This window comes from Anolis carolinensis, chromosome 3 (assembly GCF_035594765.1).
Source record: "Anolis carolinensis isolate JA03-04 chromosome 3, rAnoCar3.1.pri, whole genome shotgun sequence".
NCBI classification, from domain to species: domain Eukaryota; kingdom Metazoa; phylum Chordata; class Lepidosauria; order Squamata; family Dactyloidae; genus Anolis; species Anolis carolinensis.
The window spans coordinates 167703805-167717237 of record NC_085843.1 but is presented as its reverse complement, the minus strand read 5'-3'; the positions used below and the strand labels follow the sequence as shown (position 1 = coordinate 167717237).

At 40.6% G+C, this 13433-nt stretch overlaps 1 protein-coding gene across 6 annotated transcripts in view; it reads left to right on the top strand.

The window, feature by feature from the left end:
• The window catches only part of phyhipl (phytanoyl-CoA 2-hydroxylase interacting protein like), a 286238-nt gene that overhangs the window by 80324 nt on the left and 192481 nt on the right, over nt 1-13433 (top strand). Inside the window, exon 1 of one of the 6 annotated variants that reach the window (XM_062977354.1) lies at nt 8643-8822. The exons of 2 other annotated variants lie outside the window; for them this stretch is intronic. The gene's annotated coding sequence lies outside the window, so the exon portion shown is untranslated. Of the gene's footprint in view, nt 1-8642; nt 8823-9999; nt 10082-10276; nt 10386-13433 lie in introns of those variants that run through there. 3 more of the 6 variants (XM_062977366.1, XM_062977359.1, XM_062977361.1) reach the window with 3 other exon arrangements.

The following is a 13433-nucleotide window of genomic DNA, read 5'->3' as shown; positions in this document are numbered from 1 at the left end:
CAAATGCACTTAAGTCAGTGGGAAATATATACATGCGGGTAGGTGGGTGGATGTAGAGAGAAAGAAAAAGAGAGAAAGAGAATAAAGGCAGAGAAAAAGCGAAGAAGGAGTTCAGAACAATTATTCATGAAGGAAGAAGAGGTGGAAAACTTCATAACCCAACATGGAAGTAGAACAAGTTTGGGTTTAGTTCAATTTAGAGAAATAGAAAAAGACTGTAATAGCCAGACTTTCACATCCCTTCATGCACTGTGTCCCATTTGAAGTTTCTGATTCATTCCATTGCTCTCTTTCCCCTGCTGGAACTCTTAATTGTTGAACTTTTGAACTGCTGCCGTAAATGGGAGCCTGAGAGTTTTACAGAAACAAAATCAGCATTTGTGCCACATAAAAGCAGCAGTACAAGTTCACTGCGGTTGGCTAGGGAAGCAAAACCAACACAGCAACACTCCCTTTGTTGGCCAAAGACACAACAGCAAATAAAGAAGACTTTGGCTACAGCTTCCACATCCATACTGAGCTTCGCTATTTATGTTTTTGAGTATTGTGGGCATCTGTCCATGCTTTCTTTATGGCAGTTGTCTTCTCTAGTCCCACAGCACAGAAATATCTTTCCATACTACTGTTTCAATGACACCAACTGGACTGCTTTTTATGGGCATAACTATGACCAAATCTTTGGCGATGTCATAGGTATTAAGGAACAGAAGATTGATCCCAACTGTCTGGAACAGGAATCATGAACCTAAGAGAAACAGAGGAAGCTTGAGTTGAGACAAAATGTCTTGGGTTTTGGATGAGGATGCTGTTACACTGTTCACATCTTTAGGCTGGTGGGTGATTGAGTATGTACTGAAGTATGAATTTTTATTTACAGATGATATGTTAAATTGTGTGTATTTGTATTAAGGGTAAGTATTATAGTTATTGCATGAAGGGGGTAGCCATCTCAGCGTTCTGAAGCTGGTTGCCATGGAGAAGTAGGCAGAGCCAACTGTCGTTTAGCAGAAGAGAGAGCAGAATTTGAAAAGAAACTCGGTCTGTGGTCAGAGAACCACAGGGAAGGCTGGTTTTACAGTCTGTGATCTGAGAGTCACGGGGAAGAGACTGGTTCCAGGTTAGGGAAGCCAGGGAAGCTCAGATCTCTAGTTGTTTCATATTAAGCAAGTCAAGTGACTTGTTTGGGTTTATTGGTAGAATCTGAGTGGTAAAAGGAAGCAATTCCAGTTAGATCCGAAGTGTTCAGTTAATAGCATCAGTTGAAAGAATAGGAAAAGGTTTAAACTGCTCAAGGAAAGGAGAAAGTCTTTTGAGAGTGGGTTCATCATATTTTATTATTGCAACTGTTGAAGAAAGTGTACCTCTAAGTGAGAAACTACATTGAAACCACTAAGCTCTGTGCCTGAATAAACTTGTTATTGTTCTTTCAACATCCAAGTCTCTGTCAAATATATTCTAAACTAAGTTACGCTACCATCTGAAGTAAAGAAGGGGAAAAAAAGTAAAATGTCTCCTCCCTGCGTCTTTGGTGGTTGCATCATTGCAAATTGGTGGCAGTCGTTATAAATTCTTTACAAACTAGTGGCAGCGGTGGGATAAAAAGGTTTCCCCCCTGCCTGAAAGAGCCTTAGTCATTCTTAGTCCTTTGCAATATTTCAGAGCAAATTACACAGTTGAAGTGGTCAAAATTACCTCTGCCTTAAGAGTCTTTTGACACAAATAACCTCCAGGACTACTGGGCTGCATGCGGGACCACAATGAGTTGGGACAGTTTGGCTATACCGAATATGTATGCATTCTCTACTACTTGAGAACTTATTATCGGCGTGGGCAATTTATAATCCACCAAGCTAAACCCAGGACATTATCACATGGAAATATCATCTTGTGTCATTTCAGGCAAGCAATGATTCCTGTTAGTTCTATCCTTCCACATTTCCATTTCTCTTTTTTTTAGGATCATTGCAGTTTTGTGAAGTTTAGGGGATAAAAAAATAAAACCTTACTGGGAGAGGGATGGGGAGAGAGTCAGACAATCCTGCCCCCCAGGACTCAATTCACCAGGGAAGTGCTGGGAGCATGGTGAAATCAGGGACTTTTGATGAGTTTTGACCATCAATAGCTGGGGACAGCTTTATCACACAGAGGTCGAGAATCGACAATGTTGTGCTTCTATAATGGTTTGCTACCTCCACACAATAAAGTTTCCATACTATTTACCCATGTCTCCCCAGTTTCTCTATTGCTTCAACTGCAACATTTCAGTGGATTCTGCATTTCCACCTGGAACATTCACTTTTCTTTCTTAAATAGAGTTTTCCATACTGACATCAAAAGCACACCTGGAGCACTCATCCTCTAGGTGTCATTTTCAGTATTGCCTGATTTATTCTTATAATGCAGGTGTTTCCACTTTCTAAGCATTGCTCTCAGTGACTCATAGCTGTGCCAACATGGAGTGCAAGCTAATATGACCAAAGTCTATATCTAAATCAGCAGAAATGTGCCATTCAGTTGGGGGAAAAAAATGAGAGGTGTGATCTTCTTAGATTGGGTTGAAATAATATCCATGTCATCAAAAGAACTTTTGCTGACAAGATTTGTCTTGCTACTTTTGTAGGTTCACCTCACAAAGCAGGTATATCAAGACTAATGAGGGTACATATTGCAGATGTTTTACCAAATGCCATCAAATTCTTTTTTATCATTATTTTTTTTTATTTTGTAAAGAAACATAATACATCGAAAGTGGTGGAACAATATATTGATAGGAAAGTGAGGGAGGTAGAAGGGTTCTGAAAATAGGTGAAAAGAGAAAACCAGAGGGGGGGGGGGGGGAGAAAGAAAGAAAGAAAAGAAAAGAAAAGAAAGATAATAATAATAATAATAATAATAATAATAATAATAATAATAATAATAATAATAAATCGGTTGACTTCCTATCTTGACCTCGGAGTTTTTTCTTTCATTGATTACTTATTGGTATTTTCCCTTAGTCTCTTTTCGCTTAAATTGTTTTATATTGTAGATAAGTCTATCGTGAAGTCCATTCTTCTTTTTATCAAGAATTTTATGAAGTTTGTCCAGTCTGTTTTATTTTTACTCTCTCTTATTTTTTGTGTTAGCTTATCCATTTGTATCATGTCCAAGATTCTGATTAACCACATGATACCAAATGCCATCAAATTCTGATCATGCAAAGCGGTGTAATTGTTGCCATTTGTCAGGAGGTTTCATATCACAAAACCTAGAAGCTTAGCTTCTGTTCAGGAGTATCCCAAGCTCTCCTTCCCCCTGACATGGGAAGTAAATGCTTCCTTCCCTCTTCCTCCCACAATGTGGAAGGCATGGAGGAATCAATACCGAAGAAAAATCAGGAAGAAGGCAGAGTTGTCATCTGAGAAAGTGAAAATGGGACATCTTCATAGTCCTGTCCAGATGTAACACTATGCAAAATGAAAGAATGTTTAATATATATACTATCAAGTCCCTTGGGACAATATTGATTATTGTTTATTCAGGTATCCAATCTGCACCCAACCTCTACAAAGGTCTGTCATATCATTTAATGGCAGCATAGAGCTAAGCCAAGCCAAGCCTTGAGCCTCGGTACGGAGGTCTTTTATTTTATTTTGGGGGCGAAATGGGGGGAAGGGGATAGGGAGATGAGGCTGGCATTACCATCCCACCTACCTGGGCTGCGTGAGCCTGAGGAGCACAGGATGAATGTGGGGATGCCTCCTGGGATCTCGAGTATAAGCCGACCTGAATATAAGCTGAGGTGCCTAATTTTACCACAAAAACTGGGAAAACTTATTGACTCAAGTATAAGACAAGGGTGGGAAATGCAGCAGCTATAAGTCAAATTCAAAAATAAAAATAGATATTAATAAAATTGCATTATTTGAGGCATCAGTAGGTTAAATGTTTTTTAATATAATTTAAGATAATAATTCAAGAGTATATAATTTAAGATAATAATAAGACTTTAATAAGATAAGACTGTCCAACTCTGAATACCTATATACTCAAGTATAAGCCGACCTGAATAGAAGCTGGCCAGGACCCTCACTCGAGTGTAAGCCGAGGGGAGCTTTTTCAGTCCTAAAATAGGGCTGAAAAACTAGCCTTATACTCAAGTATATACAGTATCTGTTAAGTATTTGTGAAGTTGTTCATTATTAGCTGTCATAGGTAAAGGTAAAGGTTTCCCCTGACGTTCAGTCATGTCTGACTCTGGGGGTTGGTGCTCATCTCCATTTCTAAGCCGAAGAGCCGGCGCTGTCCGTAGACACCTCCAAGGTCATGTGGCCAGCATGACTGCATGGAGCGCCGTTACCTTCCCGCCGGAGCGGTACCTACTGATCTACTCACATTGGCATGATTTCGAACTGCTAGGTTGGCAGGAGCTGGAGCTAACAGCGGCTGCTCACGCCGCTTCCGGGGTTTGAACCTGGGATCTTTCGGTCTTCAGCTCAGTGCTTTAACGCACTTCGCCACCGGGCCTCCACTAGCTGTCATAGCAATACATAATAAATTATACTTATGTGGAATAATTCCAAATATTCATTTTTTTCTAACATTTGGGATATATAATTAATTGGGTTAGCAGTACAAACAGTTAGGACATATGTAAGCAGTTCAATTAAAGTCTTATCTTTGGATTCCAAAGAGTTCTTCATCTTACCAGATCATATTTGCTAATGGCTCAATAAATAGGAGACAGTTGTCACCTCTGTCTTGTGCCTCTGTTTGAGTAAATGAGAGGTTTATATCATTTGTCTATATCACCGCAATATAGGTAAAGAAGATAGTATTACTATAGGCCATCACACATGGCTGAGTATGATCATTTTTCAAGTATAGAGCCTTGGTGGTGGGTCTGTAAATCACTGTGGAGACCTGTTTTGGATCCACATGGCCTTTCACATTGAGGAAATAGATTTCCAGGTAGAAGACCATCATGACAAGAGTTTGTTAGACATCTTGGCATATTTCTCTCTTTAGCTCTCTATTCATGCCTCTTCAAAATCCACAGCACTGTTGGTAACAGCTGACTTCCAGTTACAATGGTTGAGTGCCAGGGCCTCCCAGTTCTCTATGTTCAGATCACATTTTTTAAGGTTAGCTTTGAGCCCATCTTTAAATCTTTTTTTGTTTCCACCAACACTCCATTTTCCATTCAGATGCAATACCCTAAGGAAAGAATTGCCTACATCCATAGCTTTACATAGTCTGAAGATGTACTATATTGAAGCTAACCTAAACCCTGCAATAAAGTACAGTCTCACTTAACCAACATAAACTGGCCAGCAGAATGTTGGATAATAAGGAGGGATTAAGGAAAAGCCTAATAAATATCAAATTAGGTTATGATTTTACAAATTAAGCACTAAAACATCATGTTATATAACAAATTTGACAGAAAAAGTAGTTCAATAAGCAGTAATGCTATGCAGTAATTACTGTATTTACGAATTTAGCACCAAAATATCACGATGTATTGAAAACATCGACTCCAAAAATGCAACACTGGATAAGTGAATGTTGGATAGGTGAGACTCTACTGTACTAATAATGTGTAATTAATTTCCACAAAGGCATCATATACTACATTCTATCTTTCTATGTTGAGTCTGGATGATAAAAAATATTCATTGTGTTTCAAACTTGGGCAATTAATTGCAAATGTCAATTTCATTTTGTAGCTTCAAGTGAGGCATTAAAATGGCATATTTTCCTCTCCCCTCCCCTTTAAACATCAAGGCAGCTCACAACAAGACAAAGTAGTTTAGATTCATTAAGAATGGATCATATTTTTCTTGTACCTGTGTGTTTACTGGACCTAATATTGAAAAAAAACAAGATGAGGTCTGGATTTGGAACATAAACAGCAAGCCAAACTAGATCAACAATGATGGCATAGAATTTGAATCCCTGCCCTCCAAACGCATGCTTCTGAGGGCAGATCTCTGCTTGTTCATCTCCCCAGTACTTTTGTAAGAGGATAGGTTGAGAAATGATTTTTAAATTATGACTGTGGAACAGACAGAGGGCTTCTGTTGCTCTGAGAATATTTGACTTGCCAGCTGCAGTCAGAAGCTTTCTTGAGCTGGTGATTAGACAGCTGTGGCTGCAGTGGAATTGAACATCAACTGCAGCCTAACAATATCATTTTAAAATAGCAGAACCCTGAAGTTGTTTGTGTTTTTCTCCTTCAGGAAACTCTCTAAATGTCCTCCCAAATTTTCAATAGAAAATGATTTTCTGATATTTAATACATGCTTTGGGGCGTACCTGGGAAGGCAATGAATAGTAAGTGGGGGATATAAGAGAATTATGATTTGTGTTCAGCCACTCCTCCTTCTCTCTTCCTCATTTTCATAGAATCATAGAATCACAGAATAGCAGAGTTGGAAGAGACCTAATGGGCCATCCAGTCCAACCCCCTGCCAAGAAGCAGGGAATCACATTAAAAGCACCCCCGACAGATGGCCATCCAGTCTCTGTGTAAAAGCCTCCAAAGGAGTAGCCTCCGCCACATGCTGGGGCAGAGAGTTCCACTGGCAAACAGCTCTCACAGTGAGGAAGTTCTTCCTGATGTTCAGGTGGAATCTCCTTTCCTGTAGTTTGAAGCCATTGTCATGTGTCCTAGTCTGCAGAACAGCAGAAAACAAGCTTGCTCCCTCCTCCCTATGACTTCCCTTCACGTATTTGTACATGGCTATCATGTCTTCTCTCAGCCTTCTCTTCTGCAGGCTAAATATGCCCAGCTCTTTAAGCCGCTCCTCATAGGGCTTGTTCTCCAGACCCTTGATCATTTTAGTTGCTCCCCTCTGGACGCTTTCCAGCTTGTCAACATCTCCCTTCAATTGTGGTGCCCAGAATTGGACACAGTATTCCAGGTGTGGTCTGACCAAGGCAGAATAGAGGGGTAGCATGACTTCCATGGATCTAGATGCTATACCCCTATTTATGCAGGCCAGAATCCTGTTGGCTTTTTTAGCAGCCGCATCACATTGTTGGCTCATGTTTAACTTGTTTCCACAAGGACTCCAAGATCTTTTTCACACGTACTGCTGTCAAGCCAGGCGTCCCCCATTCTGTATCTCGCATTCCATTTTTTCTGCCGAAGTGAAGTATCTTGCATTTGTCCCTGTTGAACTTCATTTTGTTAGTTTCGGCCCATCTCTCTAGTCTGTTAAGATCATTTTGAATTCTGTCTTCTGGAGTGTTGGCTATCCCTCCCAGTTTGATGTCATCTGCAAACTTGATGATTGTGCCTTCTAACCCTTTGTCTAAGTCGTTAATAAAGATGTTGAACAGAACCGGGCCCAGGATGGAACCCTGTGGCACTCCACTTGTGACTTCTTTCCAAGATGAAGACGACGCATTGGTGAGCATCCTTTGGGTTCATTCACTTAGCCAATTACAGATCCACCTATCTGTAGTTTTGTCTAGCCCACATTTGACTAAGTTGTTTGCCAGAAGGTCATGGGGGACTTTGTCGAAGGCCTTACTGAAATCCAGGTGCGCTACATCCACAGCGTTCCCTGTATTGACCCAACTCGTAACTCTATTGAAAAAAGAGATCAGATTAGTTTTTGGTAAATCCGTGTTGGCTATTAGCAATGACCGCATTTGTTTCTAAATGTTCGCAAACCACTTTTTTAATGATCTTTTCCAGAATCTTGCCTGGTATCGACATGAGGCTGAGCCCCAAGATATTTTGCTGCCTGAGAAGATGATATGCCTCCCTAGGAAACCTGGGCTGTTATTGACATCTGGACTCTGCTGGAAAAATAATCTTACCATCTCATCAAACAAGGAGAAATTAGCATCTTAGCATGCTGCCAGGACACTTCCTCCTTGCCAAATGCCATCACACAATGTATAGCAACTTCTAGTGGTGCTCCGTGGAGGAAGCATCCTGACAGCATGCTATGAAGCTTCCCGCAGAATGTGGGAAGTTTCCTGTGTTCCATAGAGAATAGCAGGGGGAAGCCATGCAATGATGTTTCCCCACGTGTGATGGGGAAGCATTGCTGTGGGTTAGGTGGGGCTCAAAGTGATGGGATTGCCCCATTAACCTGCAGATTTACCACAGAGGCTGGCAAAGCACCCCACATGCCTTTATCAATGTGATGAGGTCCTTATTAGGATGTTAACAATGAAAGGCCATCCTGCACCATCACTCTTTGTGCTAGATTTGTCCGGGCGGGCCACAACTCTGTTCTCCAGAAGAGAGAAACCACCCCAGTGTTCAAGAGAATCAGTCAAGAGGCAGGGGCATTGCTTCCAGGGCAAGAAAAAAAAAGTTTTGCCCCCAAATAAAATTTTCCTTTCACACCTAATTTTTTTCAGTATCTATGACTGGATCTACACTGCACCGCAATAAACAGTGCAGTGCAGTGCCAATAAACACAATATTGGCTGAACTTTTAGAAACACAATAATGTGGTCTTGCCTTGCATTACCACAAATCAGGTGAAAGGCCGAATTCTGCCACAGAATTCAGACTTTATTGCTGTATATGCATGTATTTGACTAAGTTTCAGTGGGATCACTACTTGTGTGTGTGTGTGTTAAGGGAAAAACACCTGGTCAATTACAACTCACAGGTGGGTAAGTAGAACCATCAAGGATCACAAGCTTGAACCACTCCCTGAAACTTGGGGAATGTTTGTAATGCTTTTTGGGACTTACTGGATCACTTGCTTCAGAACCTACTCAGAGTAAGTTTCCTGGCTGAGAGCTTGTCTCCTTACACCACTGAAGAAATCTCCAAAGAAAATGAATGAATTTAATGAAAAGAACTTTATGTAAGTTTTGTTGCTTCAGATGGAATGAGTTATTTTGAAGCTGGGGTTTTTGTGTTTTTGAAGCTGCTTGTTTAATTTTTCTCCTTGACTCTGCTACTTAAGAGTAAACTTTGATTTTTCCCTGGCTTGTTTCTTTTGCTCATTGTGGATGCACAAAAGGGCTGGATAAGTCTAGACAGGACTGCACGCAGTTTGTTTTTTCACAAACCCGTAACACCCTTGACTTAGAGCAGGGGTCCCCAAACTTTTTAAGTGGAGGGCCGGTTCACAGACTATGATGAAATAGTCCAAAATTAGGATTGTTGTTGAGTGCCTTCAAGTCATTTCACACTTACGTCAACCCTAAGTCTAAAGTTTAGGACAGAGGCCAGGTCAATGACCTTGTAGGGCCTTAGTTTGGGGACCCCTGATCTAGACAATCTCATAAGACCATAGGTAAGCAAAGATACCTCCAAAAACCATCTAGATGGTCTCATAAGACCATAGGTAAGGAAAGGGACCCTCAAAGGCCATCTAGATGATCTCATAAGACCATAGGTAAGGAAAGGGACCCTCAAAGGCAATCTAGATGATCTCATAAGGCCATCAGAAAACCATAGATAAGGAAAGGGACCCCAAAGGCCATCTAGACAATCTAATAAGATCATAGGTAAGGAAAGGGGCCCCCAAAGGCCATCTAGACAATTTCATAAAACCATAGGTAAGGAAAGGGACCCTCAAAGGCCATCTAGACGGTCTCATAGGACCATAGGTAACAAAAGTGAGCTCCAAAAGCCATCTAGATGGTCTCATAAGGCCGTAACTAAGCAATGAGACCTTCAAAGACCATCTAGACGATCTCATAAGGCCATAAGTAAACAAAGAGACCTCCAAAGACCAGGTAGACTTAGGTCAACCCTAAGTCTAAAGTTTAGGACAGGGGCCGGGTAAATGACCTTGGAGGCCGCATCTGGCCCCCGGGCCTTAGTTTGGGGACCCCTGACTTAGAGCCTATGGGGAAATTTGGGCTGATTCCCACACAGGCCTGGTTTAAACTGTTCCCACTTCCATGGCTTGGGCAGCCCAGGGACACAGGATGTCCTTTTCCCATCCCCCATTGCATTCTCCATGTCATAGTGGTCTCCATGACAAGGCTCCTGTTGCTTGGTGTGATGTTAGCCAGGTCATTGGGGAGTTCTGGGAAGAAAGGGGGAGAGGAGGGGATTCATCTCTCCTCCTTCCCCCTTCCTTGGTGCTCTGTCACCCCAGCTGACATCATGGTAAGCAGCAGGTAGGACCTATGTTGCAGGTAGGACCTATGTCACAGCTGGAGGTTGCCACACATGGGGGGGGGATTGGATGGGGTGGCCACCTAGTTGTACTGAACTGTGTTCAATGCTGCTGGGTGATGGTGACTCCCTTCTGACTCTGTGGTGGATAGGGAAGTCTTTGCAGGGTATAAAAAAAATGAGCGGAGGTGGGAGAGGCTGCTTCCTCAGGTAGGGGGGAATCTTTTATATCCCACCGCTGCCACCAATATAACAAATTGATGAGCGGAGAGGGGAGCGGAGGCTACTCCTTCAGGTAGGGGGGAAATCTTTTTTTATATCCCACTGCTGCCACCAATATAAAGATATTGAGGCAGGGGGGAAATCTTTTATAATCCCACCTCTACCACCAATATAACAAAAGGAGCTGACACCATTTATAACGTACCCACTCTCCACTCTACTCACGCTCTCACACGCAAGCACACATATGTGAGAGGCGAGGATATAGCTATTGATTTTAGATTTTCTTTTAAAATGGTAGCTGTCATCAACCTAAAACGTCTTTAGGATTTTTGTTGTTAAATGTATCTGAGATAAATTTCTCCCATTTCCTGCCCACACTGTTTTCACCCCTGGCTCCCAAACTGATGTTCACTATGAGGCTTTTCTGTGGTACTTTATTGTTGTATTGCTGGAACTTTTATTAAGGCTTCTTGATGGAAAATATACACTGTGTAGGTTTTTGAAAATTGAAAATAGAATAAAAAATTATTTTCTTAAAAACAGGCAAATAATTACTTCAGAGAGGTTCATAAGCGTAATCTGTTACAGACGTTCTTCAGCTTAACTTAGTTGTATGTTTCAGGTTACTTCACTTAGTTTCAAACAGTTCCAACCAACCAGTCTATCTATTGGTCTCAAAAACCCTAGCTCTATTTGCTGAGAATAGATACGAGTTCCTCTGGGTTGTTAATTAACTCTAACCTAGAGTCCTTCTATTAACCAGCCCAGTAGTGAGAGTCAATCCCTTGAGTTATCTTTCCCCAAGAGATCCAAACTGCCTGACCTAGCTTGTCAGTTTTCACAGCTTTTAGTTCTCTCAAAACACACACTCCAAACTCCAAAACCGAACTGCTCTCTTCAAACCCTAAAACAGAACTCTCTGGAGCTCTTTTTTTTCTCTGCACTCTAGGACTTGGCTCCTCCCATCTGCTCTGGCTGGCCAATCCTAGGAGTCTCTCTCTAAGCTCCTCCCCCTTTCTAACCACACTCAAGATGGCTGCCTGGCATTCCTCAACAAAATGGAAACTTGCCCCACTCACTGTTACCCAGGCTTCATCCCAGGCCTAATAGGTTCACTACATCAGGGACACTAGCCAGGGTTTATAAAGCGTGCAGCACATCAAACTGGCCTCACAATATGTGTCAGTTAGATCCACCCTGTGATGTAGGACCAGATTTGTGAAATCTGAGGATTCTAAATGAACATATGTAGCCACTATTTAAATCCCAATGAGACTTAAAAGTGCTCAGTGTTAATTGAATCATATACTTATAGAGTCTCACTTATCCAAGACTTGCTTATCCAAGGTTCTGGATTATCCAATGCATTTTTGTAGTCAATGTTTTCAATACATCATGATATTTTGGTGCTAAATTCGTAAATAGAGTAATTACAACATAACATTACTGCGTATTGAACTACGTTTTCTGTCAAATTTGTTGTATAACATGATGTTTTGGTGCTTAATTTGTAAAATCATAACCTAATTTGATGTTTAATCTCTCCTTATTATCCAAGATATTCGCTTATCCGAGGTTCTGCCAGCCTGTTTAGCTTGGATAAGTGAGACTCTACTGTACTTGAAAAATAACTGATATATGGGAGCTTTGGGAATGCAGAAAGTGACCATGGACTCCCTCAGATAAGGGGTGAGATGAAGAGCCTTTTGTATTGCTCAACCCACAAGTTGTATAATAAACTACTCTTCATCCAAAATCTTGTATTTCTCAGAGTCCCAAGTTGCTGTGCAGATTCTTTTTAACTCAGCTGCACTCCTGGAAAGGAATGAATTGGGATATTCTGAATGCCTTATGTAACCCGTTTAGAGCACTTTTTTGTTTGCATGTATCTTTGTCTGCTTATTTTGGACAGAATTATTTAACAGCAAAGTATAAAGGCTGGTTGGAAATCCTAGTTGACTTTAAAATGCTGGAGCTCAATTGGTATTCTGAAACAAGTAAAGCTTGATGAAGGCCACCATTGTCCAAAAGATTTCTGTAGACAGACTCATTCGTATCTTCTCGACAGAAGCAAGGTTTTAATATGTATGCACTTAGCTAATTTAAATGGAATGTATTCTCCCAGCCCCTTAAATCAGAGCTCTTTTAAATTCTTTATCAGACTTAATTTAGGGATAAGAATTTCCCAAACTGTATTTTCACACAAGAGAGAGAAAGAAAGAAAAATAGCCTTTTATCTGAAAGCTACACGCTTAGAGATTTATGCTTTCCTGAGACGATAGAACTTTCAAGTTATTTTTTTTGAAGGAATTTGGATGCAGGACAGTTTTACTGTGCCATTTACTATTTGTTCTCTCCCAAACAAGAGTGCTTTGTTCTCCTCCAGACAGTTTATTTAGTTGTTCATAAATGTATCTCTCCCTTTCATTCACCTTCAAGAACATTTGCATAATTCGCCAAGGGTAACATTGCAAGAGACAAATAATAACAAGAAAAAATAATGCCATGTTTCTTCAATTGTAAGCCACCATTGATTGTAAGCCACACCCTAATTTCAGGACCACCATCAAAAATACCTAAGCTACACCTGAGATTCTAAGAGACACCCCATTTTTTGAGATATTTATAAAGGAAAAAAGTGTGTCCTGGAATTGAAGAAATACAGTTGTAGAGAAACACTGTTAGCAATAGATTACTGAGTAGGTTTCTATACAAAAACGAAAATGGGTTCCCTGGAACTACAAAGACAAGAATCCACTATTACAGTAATACAGAAATCATTAAACCTAAATTTAGTTCAATACATCAATATGAAAACAGATACAAAAGGTGTTGTTAAACAATCAAACAAAGGACTGTTACATTCACAGTAGAAACAACCTTTTTCTCTTGAAGGATAAATTTACTCTTCTCATAAACAATAAATATTCTGTAGTTCTTTGATTGTTCCACATACACAAATTGAGTCCTCTTCTTATATATAATGATTGTTCTTGTTTATTTATTATGGATAGTAGTCTTTATTATGGGGGTAATTTATGCCATCACATGCCCCTGCTCCCTAATGAATATAGGCCAAACGAGCAGGGAAGTCGAACACAAAAGTAAGATCAGGAAA